Below are 17,713 nucleotides of genomic sequence, written 5' to 3'. Positions count from 1 at the left end.
ATGGTGAGGCAGGCTGTCCCCCTGCAGCCCATGGAGGATGATGATGGAGCAGAGATTCCACCTGCAACCCATGGAGGACCCCACGCTGGAGCAGGTGGAGACACCTGAAGGAGGCTGTGACCCCATGGGAGAGACTCACGCTGGAGCAAGCTCCTGGCAGGATCTGTGGCCCCATGGAGAGAGGAGCCCACGCTGGAGCAGGTTTGCTGGCAGGACTTGTGACCCTGTGGGGGACCCATGCTGGAGCAGTCTAGTCCTGAAGGTCTGCATCCCCTGGAAGGGACCCACATTGGAGCAGTTCATGAAGAACTGTAGCCCAGGGGAAGGACTCACGTTGGAGAAGTTCATGGAGGACTATCTCCCGTGGAAGGACCCCACGCTGGAGTAGGGGAAGAGTGTGAGGAGTCCTCCCCCTGAGGAGGAAGGAGCGGCAGAGACAACGTGTGATGAACTGACCACAACCCCCATTTCCCATCCTCCTGTGCCACTGAGGGGTAAGAGGTAGAGAAAACCAGGAGTAAAGTTGAGCCTAGGAGAGGGGAGGTGTTTTAAGATTTTGTTTTATTTCTCATTACTCTACTGTGTTTTGCTTGGTAATAAAGTAGATGAATTGTTTTCCCAGTTGAGTCTGTTTTGCCCATGACAGTAATTGGTGAGTGATCTCTCCCTGTCCTTATCTCGACCCACGAGCCTTTTGTTATATTTTCTCTCCCCTGTCCAGTTGAGGAGGGGAGTGACAGAGCAGCTTTGGTGGGCACCTGGCCTCCAGCCAGGGTCAACCCATCACACCTTCTAATCAGTACTGGTGAGACCACATCAGGAGTGCTGAGTCCCATATAAGAGGGACACGGAGGAAGTCCAACAAAGGGCCACAAAGATCATTAGGGAATTGGAGCATCTTTCATAGACGGAGCAGTTGAGAGTGCTGGGACTGTTCAGCCCGGAAAAGAGCAGACTTAGGAGAGAATTGTATCAATGTGTACAAATACCTGATGGTGGGAGTAAAGATGAGAGCCATGGTGCAAGGACTTGAAGCAATGGCCACAAACTGAAATCTCCATCCTTGAAGATATTAAGAACCAAATGGACACAACCCTAAGCAACCTGCCCTAGTTGACCTTGATTTGAGCAGGAGGGGTTGGACTAAATGATCTCCAAAGGTCCATTCCAAACTTAGCTGTTTTATGATTATTCAGGGAAAACAGTGGCAGGGACGCAGCCAGATCACTATGAACACATAAATATCTTGACCAGTTTCTTCACTGAAAATTATTATCCTACATGAAATTAGTACTTAATCTCTAATTTACACCCCAAACCAGGCTAGCTAGTCAAAGTTAAAGCACCCCTGTGTTTGGAGAAGAGGGTTGTTCCCCTGTAAATGGGAGGTGGGTAAAGGGGGAACCTAGATAAAAGCCAACCAGGAAAGACACTTGTATTTCTTCCCTGCAAATACGACTCAATTTAACTACTGATGTAAGCTAGGTAAGAGAAGTCATACTGCAACAATTTCACTTGGGGTACGCTGCATGATGGTATTACTGCTGACAAACTGTTCTAATGCGATCTTACAGCCTGACCAGCTAATACCCTTTGTTCCCAAATAACCAGCCTATTCCTGTTATATGCAGCATTATACTCATGAGCGGTTGCATAAGGACAAAGTTAATACTAGAGGAAATCTTTGGGTCATAACCACAGTCAACTCTGCAGTGAGAGCACCCCTGGATAAAAAAAAGCTTACATTGATGCCGAGGTTGTAATTTCATTATGTGAGAACTGGATGTAGTAATTCTGTCTTAAGAACATTTCGGTCTTAAGAGCATTCCCACATCACAGCCTGCAACAATTGATGTAACTTTTTGTGGATCAGCCCCATAAACTGTTCTGAGAACTTACCCAGCTAAAGAAAACTGGCAAAAACTAGGTTAAGCTAATACTGGAGCTGAATTCCCTGCATTGCACACACTAGTTTTGGTCAGAAGCTGACAAAGTCACCACTAGAGTACACACTAAAAGTTTTTCAGATATAAAGAGGTATTATGCTCCTTAACATAAACATTTTTGTGACACTGAAAATGTTGTCTAGTGTCCTAGGGTTTAATTATGCACTTCTACTTTTTTTTTCCATAATTAAGATACTGTCCCCCTCTTTTTTTTCCCTCCTACAGTGCATGTCCCCCATGGAAAAATTCAACAGAACTGAACAAAAAATAACAGAATTTTGTAAATATTTGGTGGCATCTTGTCAAATTTAAGAATCGTATCATTCTATAGTATTTATAAATGGTGTAGGAAATAGCTACTGAAGACATTTGAAACACTCAGTAATGGATATGTAGAAATAGAGACCTCATTAGCCTTTAGAATCACTGAAGCTAACTCTTCTTGCTGCAGCTGTTTGTACGTGAACTACTTCCCATTAGTCATAACACCTTTACCCCAAAATATCAAAAGCTCTGGAGCTGAAGATAGCAAGGGTATCAAAAGGAAAATAAAAATGAGACCTTAAGTGAAAAGCAAAGCTCTACCTTTGAAGTCAAAGTTAATTCTGGCTACCTAGCCATACACTTGTGTACTTCTGACCAGCAGGAATTGAGTAAAGTTGCTCCGATTCAATCATCCTTATCTCGGAATTATTTAGCTTTTGTTAGTTTGAGTCAGAGCCCATAATGCTTTTTAAATTTTTAGAGTTTATTTTTGTTTAAAGAAAAAGCAAACTGACCTTTTTTTGTCTAGACGATATTGTCTTTAACTAAAAGCTGCTGCTGAAATAACAGTAGCTGTTAGGGATCTACCCTGAAATTAGCCTTGTGTATAGCTTCTTACATTTGTCTTTTTGCTGGAAGTGAGATAAAGGAAGCAAAGATAAAACAGATTTATGTATCAATTCCCAAGATGTTTAAGCAGGGCATTCTCCTACCTACTGCATAGAGCTGAAGCAAATGAGCTCAGCTCACCATGAGGAGTTGCCAAGTGAAAAAAAGCTCCATGCAATTTTCTAAATAAAAAAAAAATCAAAGCTGCATAGCTAGTTTCAGTAGTCAGCAGAACTACTAGGATGCTGCAACCTGGTGTGTTTGAAAGTATTTCTGCAGGGAGATTGCATTGATTTAATCTCAGATTTGATATGATTTGAAGGTTAAGAAGATTGTTGGCTCCAAGAAATAAACACACTTAATACCACCTACTAAGTACGGTTTCACTTTCACAGGACTGCCTGCTTTTGCAGCATGAAGGCTCTGAGCACAGCCTTGACACTTTCTGTGCTGCTCTTTGAGTGGCAGCTTTGAAAAACTTGTAGCTCCCTCATCAGGTGTTCCAACAGACCTGGCCAGGGACAAGCTAATGAAGATTATATGATCATGGAAATACACTCCAAAGCAACATACTGCAAGAATTGTATTAACACAGGTTTCGGAATTCTAAGTCCATGAAGGCTCACATCCAGCCACATATGTACGTCGTGCCCTATTTTCAACTCTGCAAATTCACGGACCCTTCTTATGAAAAGATTTAGGATAGAATATAATCAACAACCTCATTGTTTAATGAAAATTAACTTAGAATACCTGGGATGGAATATCAGAGAACTATTTCATAGAAAGACTAGGTAGTTGTGTGAGGGAAAAATAATCTTTGACACAACAATTTCACAGACATCAAACCACTTGCACTCAATTTAAAAGATGAAATAGCTCATTCATTTTCTCCTTTAAAATTATCGACATATAGATGATGGAGGCTCCGAACTCAGGAGTTCCCAAGCTCTGATGAACTCAGAGCATAAGGAAGCAGAAAATAGCAATGGAGCCTTGGTTCTACTGACTGGACTAACTCAGAGGAAGAGCACTAACAACAACTTAAAGATCTTCTTCTGTTACTCCACATTATCCTTTCTTCATAGTGGTTTTAAAAAACCCCACCCAAGAGTAACTGTTGCCTAGCTGTCTACTTAAGCAAATAGATCATTTTTTTAATTGGGTTAAATCTCCATTTCTCCCCATAATTTCAGTTGTTTTCTGCAGTGCTAGCACTACAAGGAAAATCAGGACATTCCTGTCTTATGTAAGTAACTTATACATGGATAAAAGTACCAAACTTTAGATTCCTACTTTGGGACTAGGTTTTTCATAATCCCCTCATAATTTAAAATCCTAGTTAAGAATGAAAGCAGTAAAGAGAAAAAAAACAAATACCCAATGGATACATGTACTAAAGGCAAGCAAGAAGAACTACCATGAAGCTGAATGCAAGAAGGATATACATAAATAAGGCACAAGGGTCTTTTTAAGAATAAACCCCCTTCAAGAATTTTGCATTTTCTGAGCTACATCTATTTCTGTTCAAGACAGTCAAAGACTCCCCTTACTTCAGTAAGAGTCGGATTAGGCTCTTAATCAGGAGCTCAAGAGTCACATTAAAAGTACCAGTGTGAGTTGGTTTAAAAAAAAAAAATATTTTTTATTGTGAAATGTTCCTTTGGACTTATAAAAGGAAAATGCTTTGCATTTTTCTCTTCTAAAAGAATAGGCCTCAGACATTTGGAAAGTATCTGCTCTGAGTCACAGGCACAGGAGTCCACGAAGTACCCCTTTGTACAATCAAAGACACTCAGCCTTCCAGTGTTATACACACATCAGTACATCAGATGCACTATTTTGGGTGTTCCACAGGCACTCTGAGATGAGACACAGTCTTGGCAAACTTTGCAATTCATGTCTCAGCCTGACCCGACACTTCAAGCTCATGAAGCTGGAGTCTCTAAATGTTCCCGTGTCACTGAGCAGGCATCTCAGCACAGAGACTCAAACACATCAAAGAATCTTTTGACTGCTGAGTTATGAGGAGACTCCCTTCTCCTGAGCGAAGGGGCCAGGGAGAGAGACAACATATTTGCTGTGTTAGCTTTAGAAGTCATACGCTGTTTGCAGAAGGGGTTATCTTGTGTCCACACTCTCTGATCTAAGCTAATGTTTGTTTACAGAGACTGTAAAGCAGGAGGGCTGGAGAGCAGGAATGTTTCACAGTATTACTTGTGGTCTCCTCTATAAAGGGGTCTTTGAGACAACCTTTTGGGGTGCGGGGAGAGAAGTCACCTGTAACAGCCACATCAGGAGATGCCTATTTCCAGGAAAAAAGTCTAACTCTTTTTGCAGGGTCCGAGTGATCATTTGGATGTATATTTTGCTTTCAATGCTTTCATAGAAAGAGGAAAATAAACCATGAAGAGTATCATAGCTCAGTTCAATCATTTTTACAGCTGGCAAGCCTAGTACCTGAATTCAAATACTCCAAGCCATCTACTGGTTCAGTAGCTCCCAACTAAATTTTTTTGCTTCCCACTACTCACCTTAGGTGGTGTGTCTGGAATTTTTTGGCCCATGTTTTCAAGGAAAAATGACCCTCCAAAAGTCTTGAATAAGAAAACGGTGATACCTAATTCAAACGCCAGTGGCATAAATGACTTCTTGACCACAAAAAATAGAACCCTCTGCACTGGGATTTTCAGTTTCTACTTCTCTAATATGTTTTAAATTACTCCTTCCAAAAGCTAAATTATATTTACCAGTAACATGAGTGCTGTTATGTTGATTCTTGCTACATTCTAATGAACAAATCAAACTCCCAAAGCATAAGACTGCTCAGGCTCACTGGAGTACAACCTTTGGATTTCTCTGAATTGTATATAAAAACACATGTTGAGTTCCTTGGATACTTATTATTTTATTACTGTTAGCCTCCCTGCTCGATACAGGAATTAGAAAAATCTATTAAAAAAAATCAGTATCGATAGCAGCTAGTCAAGAATGTAAAAGCAGATCTCCACTATACTAACACATAACAAAAATATTTTTGAACTTGAGAGAAAGAATTTTTGTGACTATAGGCTACTTTCAGTTTCTGAGGTGTCTTCTGAGCATCCAGAAAGCCTGTGTGATAAGCACAGCCTATTCAGTTTGCCACCTGGAAAAGATAACAAGGAAATGCTGCTTTGTCTTGATTCCTCAGTGATCCTTTTACCCTGAAGTGCAGCCAGAAATACAGGCCCAGTCATGCACTGGATGCATTAGGGCATGATGGAGCTCTCGTGTACATGGCTGCTGATCTTGCAACTGTATAAATCACACTCGACAGCCCTCAAAACCAAGGAAAGACTACCATTTTTGCAGGCACGCGTGTTAGAATCAGGGCTTGGGGCTATCCTATACATAAAATGTCAATTGACGCCATTTTGTCTTGCGGTTCTTTATGTCTGATGACAGTGGTTTAGTGTGCCCACGCTATGCTTCCCATAGTATACCCTATTATTCAATCACACATAAACTTACAAAAAAGAGCAGGGGATCTCAGTACTTTTTAGCAATAGTATTATTAGATGCTAACTGCTGTTTACCTATCTGAAATTTTCCTATGTTAACTTTGCTAGCTGGTTCATGAAATATTCTATGCACCTTTTTTTATTTGCATAGTTTAGATTAAATTTCTCTATGTAATAAGAAAAAGACAGGTTACAGTCTGTTGTATTTAATGATAATAAAACAAGGGCTCTTTACTTTTAGTTCTCCATGTCTATGAATTTTGGGAAAGTACCCTCGCTTATAAAAAATATTGCTCTGAAAAAATAATACTACCTGATGCTATCGTACCATTTTCAGAAACACAGGGGAACAGGGGCTTTTTAAGCAGTAGAGAAAGACTACTTTAAATTTGATTTTACTTATAATAATTTTCCAAAGAAGTTATGAAAACATTTCAATTAATGTGAGGCATTTCAATAAAATCCCTCTAAAAAACATTATCAGGATCTTCTAAAGCGTCTTTTTTGAAGGACTATGCAGGCGCCACGCCTGATTTGGGTATAATGTATTTGCAAGTCACCGAAAGGTTGAGAATACAGCCACATCCAAGAACACTTAATACACTACGTGATCTCTTCATACTTGAAGCAATGCTTTTGTGACAGCTCCAACGCTGAGAACTGCAGGCCACTCAGAGCAGTGAGGTGTATACCAGTACTTACAACAAACAAATGACACGTGTGGAAAATGCCATCTCCTCAGCAACTCCATCTCCAAAGCTGCAGTCCCTGACTGCTATTGATCTCAGGGCCTCTGCAGGACTGTACACATTCAGTTCACAATTTTAATCAAACCTTGTCCACAGACAGTACAAAAATTAAGCATGGTACTCAATTTTTTATCAGACCCTAGCATTTTGGAGGAAGAGAGAGAGGACAACAAAAAAGCTGGTAAGATTTTCCTTTGGCTTGTTTAGTACTGGCTGCCATGTAAATGAACTAAGAGCTCCTGCTGTAGTATGAAAATTGAACTGCAATAACACAAAAATGCAAATGAAGTGTTAAACAATATTTCTCATCGCCTCTCATAATCTCATTCCCCATAATGAACCAGACTTTGTGCCCTAATTGGATAAGCACTCCTGTGAGATTTGGTGTTTTAGAGATTCCGTATTATTTCTGAGAACATGACTGACACTAACTGGCTAGGAGCCAATTCTATTCCTCTTTTTCATCATGTATACCTTAACCATTAACATTTTTCAAAAACTTTGCACAGTTTCCTTTAAAAAAAAAAAAATCGAACTATTTATCATTGTAAATATTCCCTCTATTCTTACAAAATACTTTCAATAAATATTTCCTACTCAAAAGCAACTGAGTGCTGTGTTCCGCAATATTTACTGAAGGTGAATTTCAATTTATATCTGCAATCAATCTTTAGAGACCAAATTTGGACATAGCTCCTATGAGATCAAGTTCTTCCCAAGACACATAAGCAACTATGGGATCGAGTGCACCTTTAGCAAGTTTGCCAATGACACCAAGCTGTGTGGTGCAGTCGACACACTGGAGGGAAGGGATGCCATCCAGAGGGACCTTGACAGGCTGGAGAGGTGTGAACCGCATGAACTTCAACAAGGCCAAGCGCAAGATCTTGCACATGGGTCAGCACAATGCCAAGCACAACTACAGGCTAGGCGAGGAATGGATTGAAAGCAGCCATGAGGAGAAGGACTTGGGGGGGTTGGTTGATGAAAAGCTCAACATGAGCCAGCAGTGTGCGCTTGCAGCCCAGAAAGCCAACCGTGTCCTGGGCTGCATCAAAAGAGGTGTTCCCCAGCAGGTCGAGGGAGGTAATCCTGCCCCTCTACTCCGCTCTTGTGAGACCCCACCTGGAGTACTGCATCCAGCTCTGGGGACCCCAGTACAGGAGAGACATGGAGCTGTTGGAGTGAGTCCAGAGGAGGGCCACGAAGCTGATCAGAGGCCTGGAGCACCTCTCCTATGAGGACAGGCTGAGAGAGCTGGGATTGTTCAGCCTGGAGAAAAGAAGGCTCTGGGGAGATCTAATTGCGGCCTTCCAATACCTAAAGGGGGCCTACAGGAAAGCTGGTGAGGGACTGTTTATGAGGGAGTGTAGTGACAGGACAAGGGGTAATGGGTTTAAGCTGAAGGAGGGTTGATTTAGATGAGATGTTAGAAAGAAATTCTTTACTATGAGGTTGGTGAGGCACTGGAACAGGTTGACCAGAAAGGTTGTGGATGCCCCATCCCTGGAGGTTTCACAGATTGGTAGGGGTTGGAAGGGACCTCTAGAGGTCATCTAGTCCAACCTCCCTGCTAGAGGAGGATCACCTACAGCATGTTGCACAGGATCACATCCAGGCAGGTTTTGAATATCTCCAGAGAAGGAGACTCCACAACCTCTCTGGGCAGCCTGTTCCAGTGCTCGATCACCTTCGCAGTGAAGAAGGTTTTTCCTCAAGTTCAGCTGGAACTTTCTGTGTTCCAGTTTGTGCCCATTTCCCCTTGTCTTGTCCCTGGGCACCACTCAAAAGAGTCTGGCCCCTTCCTCTAGGCATCCACCCCTTAGATATTTATAAGCGCTGATAAGATCCCCTCTCAGTCTTCTCCAGGCTAAACCCAGCTCTCTCAACCTTTCCTCATACGAGAGATGCTCCAGTCCCTTAATCATCCTCATAGTCCTCCACTGGACTCTCTCCAGTAGTTCCCTGTCTTTCTTGAATTGGGGAGCCCAGGACTGGACACAATACTCCAGATGTGGCCTCACCAGGGCAGAGTAGAGGGGGAGGATAGCCTCCCTTGACCTCCTGGCCATGCTCTTCCTAATGCACCCCAGGATACCATTGGCCTTCTTGGCCACAAGGGAACACTGCTGGCTCACAGAGAGCTTGCTGTCCACCAGGACTCCCAGGTCCTTCACCACAGCACTGCTTCCCAGCAGGTCAACCCCTAACCTGTACTGGTGTCTGGGGTTGTTCTTCCCTGAGTGCAGGACCCTACACTTGCCCTTATTGAATTTCATATGGTTACTCTTTGCCCAGTTCTCTAGTCTGTCCAAGTCTCACTGAATGGCAGCACACCCTTCTGGTGTGTCAGCCACTCCTCCCAGTTTTGTATCATCAGTGAATTTGCTGAGGGTACACGTCATCCCCTCATCCAGGTCATTCGTGAATACGTTGAATAAGACTGGACCAAGCACCAGTGCCCTTTGGGGCACACCACAAGATACAGGCCTCCAACTAGACTCTGTGCCACTTATCACAACCCTCTGGGCTCTGCCATTCAGCCAGTTCTCAACACACCTCACTGATCACTCATCCAACCCACACTTCCTAAGCTTGCTAACGAGGATGTTATGAGAGACAGTGTCAAAAGCTTTGCTGATGTCAAGGTATACAACATCCACTGCTCTCCTTTCATCCACCCAGCCAGTTGTGCCATCATAGAAGGCTATCAGATTGGTCATGCATGATTTGCCCTTGGTGAATCCATGTTGACCACTCCCAATAACCTTCTCTTCCATGTGTTTATTGATAACCCCCAGAATAAGTTACTCCATCTTTCCAAGGATGGAGGTGAGGCTCACTGGCCTGTAGCTTCCTGGGTCCTCCTTATTGCACCCTTTTTGAAGACTGAAGTGACATTGGCTTTTGGGTGTTTAAGGCCAGTGTTTGGGTGACATTGGGTGTTTAAGGCCAGGTTGGGTGAGGCTTTGGCCAGCCTGGTCTAGTGGAGGGTGTCCCTGCCCATGGCAGGGGGGTTGGAACTAGATGATCTTTGAGGTCCCTTCCAACCCAAACCACTCTATGAAATACCTGTTGAGCCAATTTTGCCTATCCATTTCTACAAATCAAGATGAAAAGTCTGAGTCAGTTATACCACAGCAGTAGACTTGCAGAATTATGCATGCAAGATTATAGCCTAGAAAACCTGAACATGTAAGGAAGGTATTTTCTGCCACGCAGCTGCTTCCTGACAACATTTCTTAAAGTCAGCAATACAAGTCGTAGATGAGCATTCCCACAGAGGTCATGCAAGAAGCAAAGGTTCAAAGCACAAAGCAGTGCTTGTACAGTCTTCATCTTGACAAATGTGGGGGGACATTTAGTCCCACATAGATGTTTTGTGTTGAAACATGAAAATCTGTCATTCTTAAATCCATTATTTTGCTCAAAAGTTTTATTTTTACACTATGAAAGACCTACTTTTATTTAGAAACACTGTGTACCACTGTCTTGGGTTCAATAAGCAAGCTCTACAAAAATAATTAATGAATAGTTATAGGGAAGTGCAGCTGTAACTGAGGATGCTGTAAAATTAAAAACAATGTTTTTAATGATCATACATTGTAATAAGTTGAAGATAATGTTAAATAAAGACAGCCACATGAGCCATTAACTGTATTCAAAAACAATGGGGAAGAGGTCATTCGTCAAACCCAAAAGCCAAAATGACAAAAAATAGTTCCCATTTCTAGAGTACTACAAGCACAGGGCAGTAGTAAAGGAATGGAGAATAGTCTAAAGATGGAATGCGAATAATTTAAAACATTACATGATGGAAAAGGTGGACAGTGACAAATGTACTGATCACCATTTGTAAGAAGGATTGAAATTAATAGATATTTTCAGTTTATAGAGTGGTTATTAGAGATGCATTAATATGTTCTGAAGCCATTGTACATGGATTTAAAGACTTGTTTAACCCTGCATTATTCATGCTCTCCTTGCTCAGCTCAACAATCACCTTGGATTATACAAAAATCCCCATGAATAAAGTATTTCAAAAAGTTTCCATTGTTTGCAAGCAGGTAGTTGTTAGAATTTCCTAGACCTAGAAAATTGTTATAAAATTCAACAGGTCCAGCTTCTATAGAGATCTCTGCAAAAGGTTTTGGATTTTTTTCCCTTCATCAGTGATTCAAGCAAAGCTTTTCTCAGTGTTTCAGCCATTCATCATATTTATTTGCACTTTTATGACAAATCAGCTCTTAAAGGAAAGGCCTAGAAGTAATTTTTTTAAAAAAAGAGACATTTCTTCAGAAGGTTTAAGTGAAACTGCAGTATTCAGAGATTTATCATTTATGTAATGAATTCTAGATTATTAATGTCCATCTTATTTTTCAAATATTTAAAATAGTTTCCATACAGACTTACCCAAACTCTAAAAAAAAAAAAAAAAGTTGATACCTTTCCTTTTGGATTCTGTAGTACAGGGCATTCCTGGAAAGGAGGAAACTGGAATAAAGCAAAAAAACATTTAGTTCTGCTTAGTTCAAGAGACTAAGTTGGAAAGGAAAATTTGAGCTGCTCCTTAATGTTCCCAAACCAGTTTGTTCATACTATCTTTGTACTTTGTAGTAATTTATACTATCTTGGTGGAATAGCTTTTTCTTTACCCCATTTCACAATTGGTACAGGTAGGTGGTCATAAGTTATTCTCTTACTGTGACTACTGCATGCTTAGGGTTAGCCCTCTTTAGCTCAAGGAGCCAGATGTCTTTAATCAGCTCTTTTAAGCCTTTTGTTTACAACTCTGAACATGTTTTAGGTTTTTTTTACTCTTACAGTGTGATACTAAGTATTCTGAAGCTGTGATTTAGGGATTTTGATAAATGCAGATTAAAAGTCATCTGTTGTATTGCTGAGATCAGAAATTGAAAAGGAAAATCTTAATTAAATTTATAAATTTATAATGTGTATGTATTTTGCAAGGAATCACAAGACCTCTGTGTAAATTATACTTTTGTCTTCTTTTTACTATTAGTATCTTCCTTTTTCAGTTCTTTGTTAGTGCTGTTTTCATCTTTTTGCTGAGATGATCAAAAATTGGTTCTCAGAAAGGAGAAGTGAAGACTCAGAGGCCTTTACACAAGTCATGGGAACCTACTGCTGCTATAGAGCCAAAGGTCCATTAGTTCAATGAGCGAATCGTGAGGCATTTTTCAGCTCACAGGGATAAGACCCACAGAAAAACTTCACTTTGCTTCACTTCTTGGGCACGCACTCCTTTCCTCTGCAGTATCTGGACCAAATTTCCTGTATTTTACCCTCAGTAGCTGAGGGTGAAAGCACTCCAGACAGTCTAGCTGATAGCAACAAAAATTTCTCAGAAATAGCTTTGGTTTTATGCTGGAGAGCAGCCAGGAACTGCTTCTCTTGCATTTGTCTCTAAAGAGCAACATTCGTGCTGTAATGTCGAAGCACAGTTAAGTCACAAACGCTATTAAACCTCCTAAAGAAACATGTTAACACGCAATTAAAAAAAAAGTACGTGGAAAACCCATTTTTCCACAATTGTTTTTCAGGCAGTAGAAAAACAAGCCTCCGTAAGCTACCACACTATTAGTATGACAAGCCATTGCTAACCTCCTACTGGACTTGGTCCTTTTCGGTGCCACTGCAAGCCTAAAAAGATCTTCTCTAAGGGAAAGCAGTCTACAGTCTACGTTCTTGCCCATGAAGTTTGTCAAGAATGCCAACTGAAATGTCAGTACTCAGTATTGTAGGCTGTGGTGCTTGAAGACTGAACAGATAATCTCAGTTTAATAATTTCAAGTTGAATTCAGAAGGTCATTTCAGCCACTCAGTTTGAAGTCATCATCTCCCCCACATCACAAAAATAAATGGAGCACACTGTAAGGAACACTTCCAGAATCTTAAAGGTGGCATTCATGGACAAAGGTATGTTGAACGTTTGGGGATCCCAAGTCAAAAGCCTTTCTGTATCGCCTGCATTGCGCAATGCTTACTTAAAATACATTAGTTCAAAGTGTAACACATGTAGATGGTTCAGAAGGGAGTATCCATACTATTATTTAATCTATGTTGATAGCTGCTTGAAATAGTTCAAACTGATCTCAGAGAAAGGGTTTTTGCAGTTTTTGTTCAAAGTACAGAATGTACCGGGTAGATCATCAAGTTCTGGTGTGTCACCCACCCTCCACACAACCCTTAGCCAAAAATAGGGAATGGTTTACAAAGGCATGAGGTTTCTGAATGACAGCATTACTGAAATATGCATAACTTTTTTACATCACAAAAAACCCAACTAAAATATAGCATATTAGATCAAGTCAAGCAAGGTCACAACAGCAGCAAAATACTCAGTTATTAGCTTACATTTAGTCTGAAAAACCAACTTATTCCAGGCCAAGTTTCTTATGAAACTTGAGCCTGCAAGATTTTGTATGTATACTTTTATGAGACTATACTATACCTCTTTTGGTCTTAAATCTTTTTCAGTTTCTAGATACTTCAACTTTATTCAGCAAAGGCAAAAAATTTACTGTTACAGTAAATTTAAGCCTTCTAACAGCACTTAAGCAAGCTCACTTACTCACTAAACAAAGTTTTTGCAATGTCAAGGACAATTTACAGGGACAAGGATTCACCCAGCATTACACAGGGCAGCATAATGCAGGAGTAGCAATGCAACTCCTCACTTTCTGACTCTGGAGTTAAATCTCTGCGTTCCCCAGCATTCTGGCAAGCTCCACATGACATCATGTAGCACTGCTGAGATCATGAAAACTGTAAGCAGAGGGAAGTGGCACTGCTAACTTGTGAACTCCGGCTATGAACACACAGTCATTACGAGAACAGGGCATTCACAGAGACAACCAGATCCCAAACAACTGGGACATTGGGGGTATTGATTGATGAGAAGCTCAACATGAGCCGGCAGTGTGCGCTTGCAGCCCAGAAAGCCAACCGTGTCCTGGGCTGCATCAAAAGAGGTGTGACCAGCAGGTCGAGGGAGGTGATCCTGCCCCTCTACTCCGCTCTTGTGAGACCCCACCTGGAGTACTGCATCCAGCTCTGGGAGCCCCAGCACAGGAGAGACATGGAGCTGTTGGAGTGAGTCCAGAGGAGGGCCATGAAGCTGATCAGAGGGCTGGAGCACCTCTTCCATGAGGATAGGCTGAGAGAGTTGGGGTTGTTCAGCCTGGAGAAAAGAAGGCTCTGGGGAGATTTAATTGCGACTTAGCCAGTACCTGAAGGGGCCTACAGGAAAGCTGGTGAGGGACTGTTTCTCAGGGAGTGTAGAGACAGGACAACGGGTAATGGGTTTAAGCTGAAGGAGGGTCGATTTAGATGAGATGTTAGAAATTCTTCACTGTGAGGGTGGTGAGGCACTGGAACAGGTTGCCCAGAGAGGTTGTGGCTGCCCCATCCCTGGAAGTGTTCAAGGCCAGGTTGGATGGGGCTTTGGGCAACGTGGTCTAGTGGAGGGTGTCCCTGCCCGCAGCAGGGGGGTTGGAACTAGATGATCTTTAAGGTCCCTTCCAACCCAAACCATTCTATGATTCTATGACATCACAACTGGCATATGGTGAGTTTTTCCCCCGTAACCCAGATTTTCACTGAGGGAACCAGCCTTGTTCAGCCTTGTTCAGTCTGCACAAGAGACGGCTTTGGGGGGACCTAACAGCAGCCTGCTGGTACCTGGAGGGGGCAGCCAGCTGTCAAGAAGACAGAGTCTGTCTCTTCATAGTGGTGCATGGAGGGAGGACAAGAGACAAGAAGCATCATTTGAAACAAGAGGGGTCCAGACTGGATAGAAGGAAGATCTTCACTGTTAGGACCATCGGGCAGTGGAGCAGGTTGCCGAGAGAGGTTGTGTCATCTCCAGCCTTGGATGGTTTCAAGACAAGAATGTATAAAGCCCTGAGGTACTTGGTTATTGACCTCATAGTTCATCCTGCTTTGAGCAAGAGATTGGCCTGGAGACTTACCAAGATCCTTTCCAACCTGAATTTTCCTACACATCCTTACAACACAAGGCTACATTATTACACGTTTTCAATTTACTGTGTATGATTAAACATTGAACATCTATACACAACACAGCTACCCATACTGTAGAAGCAAATTCTAAGGCAATTATGTTTATACAAATATCTAAAAATAATAAGCTTTCTGAAATTTTTCAAATATTCTATATTACTGTTACAGTTTTATAATATCTAATCCCCCAAAAATTATTATAAGGACCATCTTTTCTAACATCTTTTTAAATCTATATAGTAGCTACATCTTATATTGCTACTCAGTCTAGATTCAAATGTTCTCTCTATTAGTCCTCCAAAAGACTGGAACTTCTTTCCATGGAAAAAAAAAAAAAAAGACAAGACAAAATAGTCTTAATTCTGTTTTGAGGTTGGTTTGTTTGGGGTTTTTTTCCCAGCATTTGCTGTTACTCCCAAGATATGCCCCCAGACTTCTCATCACCCCACACTTTGCCTGTCAAAATGCTGTTGAGCACATGGATGGAACTCAGGCTGTAGAAATGTATAATTGAGTGAAATTTCCCCTTTGACCTATGACAGCAGCTGGTTTTGATACTAATGTAGGAAACGTGAAACAAATTAGGCAAGCAGAACAGAAGACTATTTTTTCCCATTAGCTTCTCTTTACCTCCCTTTCCAGATCTCTTCTGAATAAATAAATGGTAGCAAAAAGAGAGAATAGCCAAAGCTTCAGCTTTAGATGGGAGATTCAAAATTCCCTCAAGACAAGACAAAAAAGGGCAAATGCTCATCTAGTCCACTCGCCTGACTCCCACACTGGACTGTGACTTCCTCAGTGCGTTTCCTCCCATCCACCCACACACAGAGCAGCTTTGGTTTGACCCTCTGTAGGGGGATTAATAAAGACATAAAATTTACTTGCAATTTAGGTACAGATTCCAATCTCACTGCCAAAAAAAAGGGGGCGGGGGAAGTAGTTACTGGTTGAGATCCATGTCTAAAAATAAGCAGGATGTAGACAGATTAAATTCCTTTTGCAGAGTGGGATGTATACAAGAAACCACAAGTTTAAAGATAATAATTTGATAGAAAGGCTAATTGGCCAGCTTCTATAAGGAAAGTAGAAAGAAAAATTCTTAGAGGTTTTTTTATTTCAGATCACCTGTCAGGGCTTCCTTTCCCTAAAATTCCTCAAAACACAGCAAGTGGCCAGACGCTACAAAACAGGTTAAGCAGCTAGATGGTATGCATACAGCATGGCTGTTAATTTTGCAAGGAACAGACAAAAGAGTGCCTATCAATTCCATTACTGTAATCGTTTCCAATTAATGTCAGGGGCATAATGTAACCTTGAATATAAAAGCAAAGTTATCATCCTAAATGAAGGAGAAACACCAGCTAAGGCCTCAGTCAGGCTGCTTGGATTTACATTTCTAGAAAATTAGGCCAATGGTATCCAGTTCTGAAGTTGCTGTAGGGTTTGCCAAAATCATATCCACCTTGCAGAAGTTGAAGAACATTTGATCCTGCAAACACTGTCATAATGGGACCACTCAGACTGGAAATGAGCACAGTTAGGCTTTTAATATATGGCCTGGAGTGAGTCAGTTAACATCTGCACCGTGCACAATTTGTAAATTGCTATTTTTGTTCCTATTCTACCTGATAGGGACTGTTGTAAAGTGATCTCAGACCTGTAACACCAAGGAAAGCCAAAAGACTACTGAAATGCTTGGCTTCATATCCAGTGGAGCTGGCTGCTGCTGTTACTTAAAAATGCTAGAGTTCCTCTTTCATTATTTGAGGAACATTCTTTGTAGCATTCGGCCACTTCAAAAACTCACTGCATACTACAAGTACTTAGTGAAGAGAAGCCATGGATCATTTGTTTGATGAATGCTCTGACATCTGATTAGATGCAATATAAACTGCATCTATGTTAAGCTGTTTCCTTTCATCTCTTCTTTCATATGAGGATTTATAAGTAATGTCCTTACTGTTTTAGTATACAGCATAGATAGAGATAGATGGAAGAGATTGTCCCATGGTATAAGCTGGCATAGAATCACTGAAAGCAATGAAATAATGACAACTTATATCCTCTGGCTATCTGGCCATCGTGAGTCACAAGCACAATTCTTAAGCTATTTAAGTTGGGCAATGTTTTCAGACTGCAATCATCTTCATTAGACAGCAATAGTATCCTCTCTACCTACAAGAAAGAGTCCCTGTACCTTCTGCACAAATAGCACTCAAAGTTTATATTCATTTGCATTAAAAATTTTGGCAAAATGCTTGTTTTTATTGGAAAGTAGGATGATCAAATTTAAAAGACACCTATTTTGAGATGTTTAACTCCTTTCAAGGAATGAATGCAATTTCATAACTAAAACACCATTTAAATAATCTGCCAAACATCACTGTAACAGAGTTTTGACAAGACTCAGATCTCCAGTGCACTCAGGGAGACTTCATGGACAACATGAGAACAGAAAGACTTAAAAATGTGATGCAGTAGGCTTGTTGTTTGTTACCTGAGAAACTAGAAGTTTAGAAAACCATAGAAAAGATCACGCCAATTGTGACAATGATTGCCTTGAATACTTCAGCTGTGCTTTGTGATGGTACTCCAA

Source organism: Grus americana, chromosome 5, assembly GCF_028858705.1.
Source record: "Grus americana isolate bGruAme1 chromosome 5, bGruAme1.mat, whole genome shotgun sequence".
NCBI lineage: Eukaryota > Metazoa > Chordata > Aves > Gruiformes > Gruidae > Grus > Grus americana.
The sequence above is the reverse complement of the archived record's forward strand: the minus strand, read 5'-3'. Positions refer to the sequence as shown.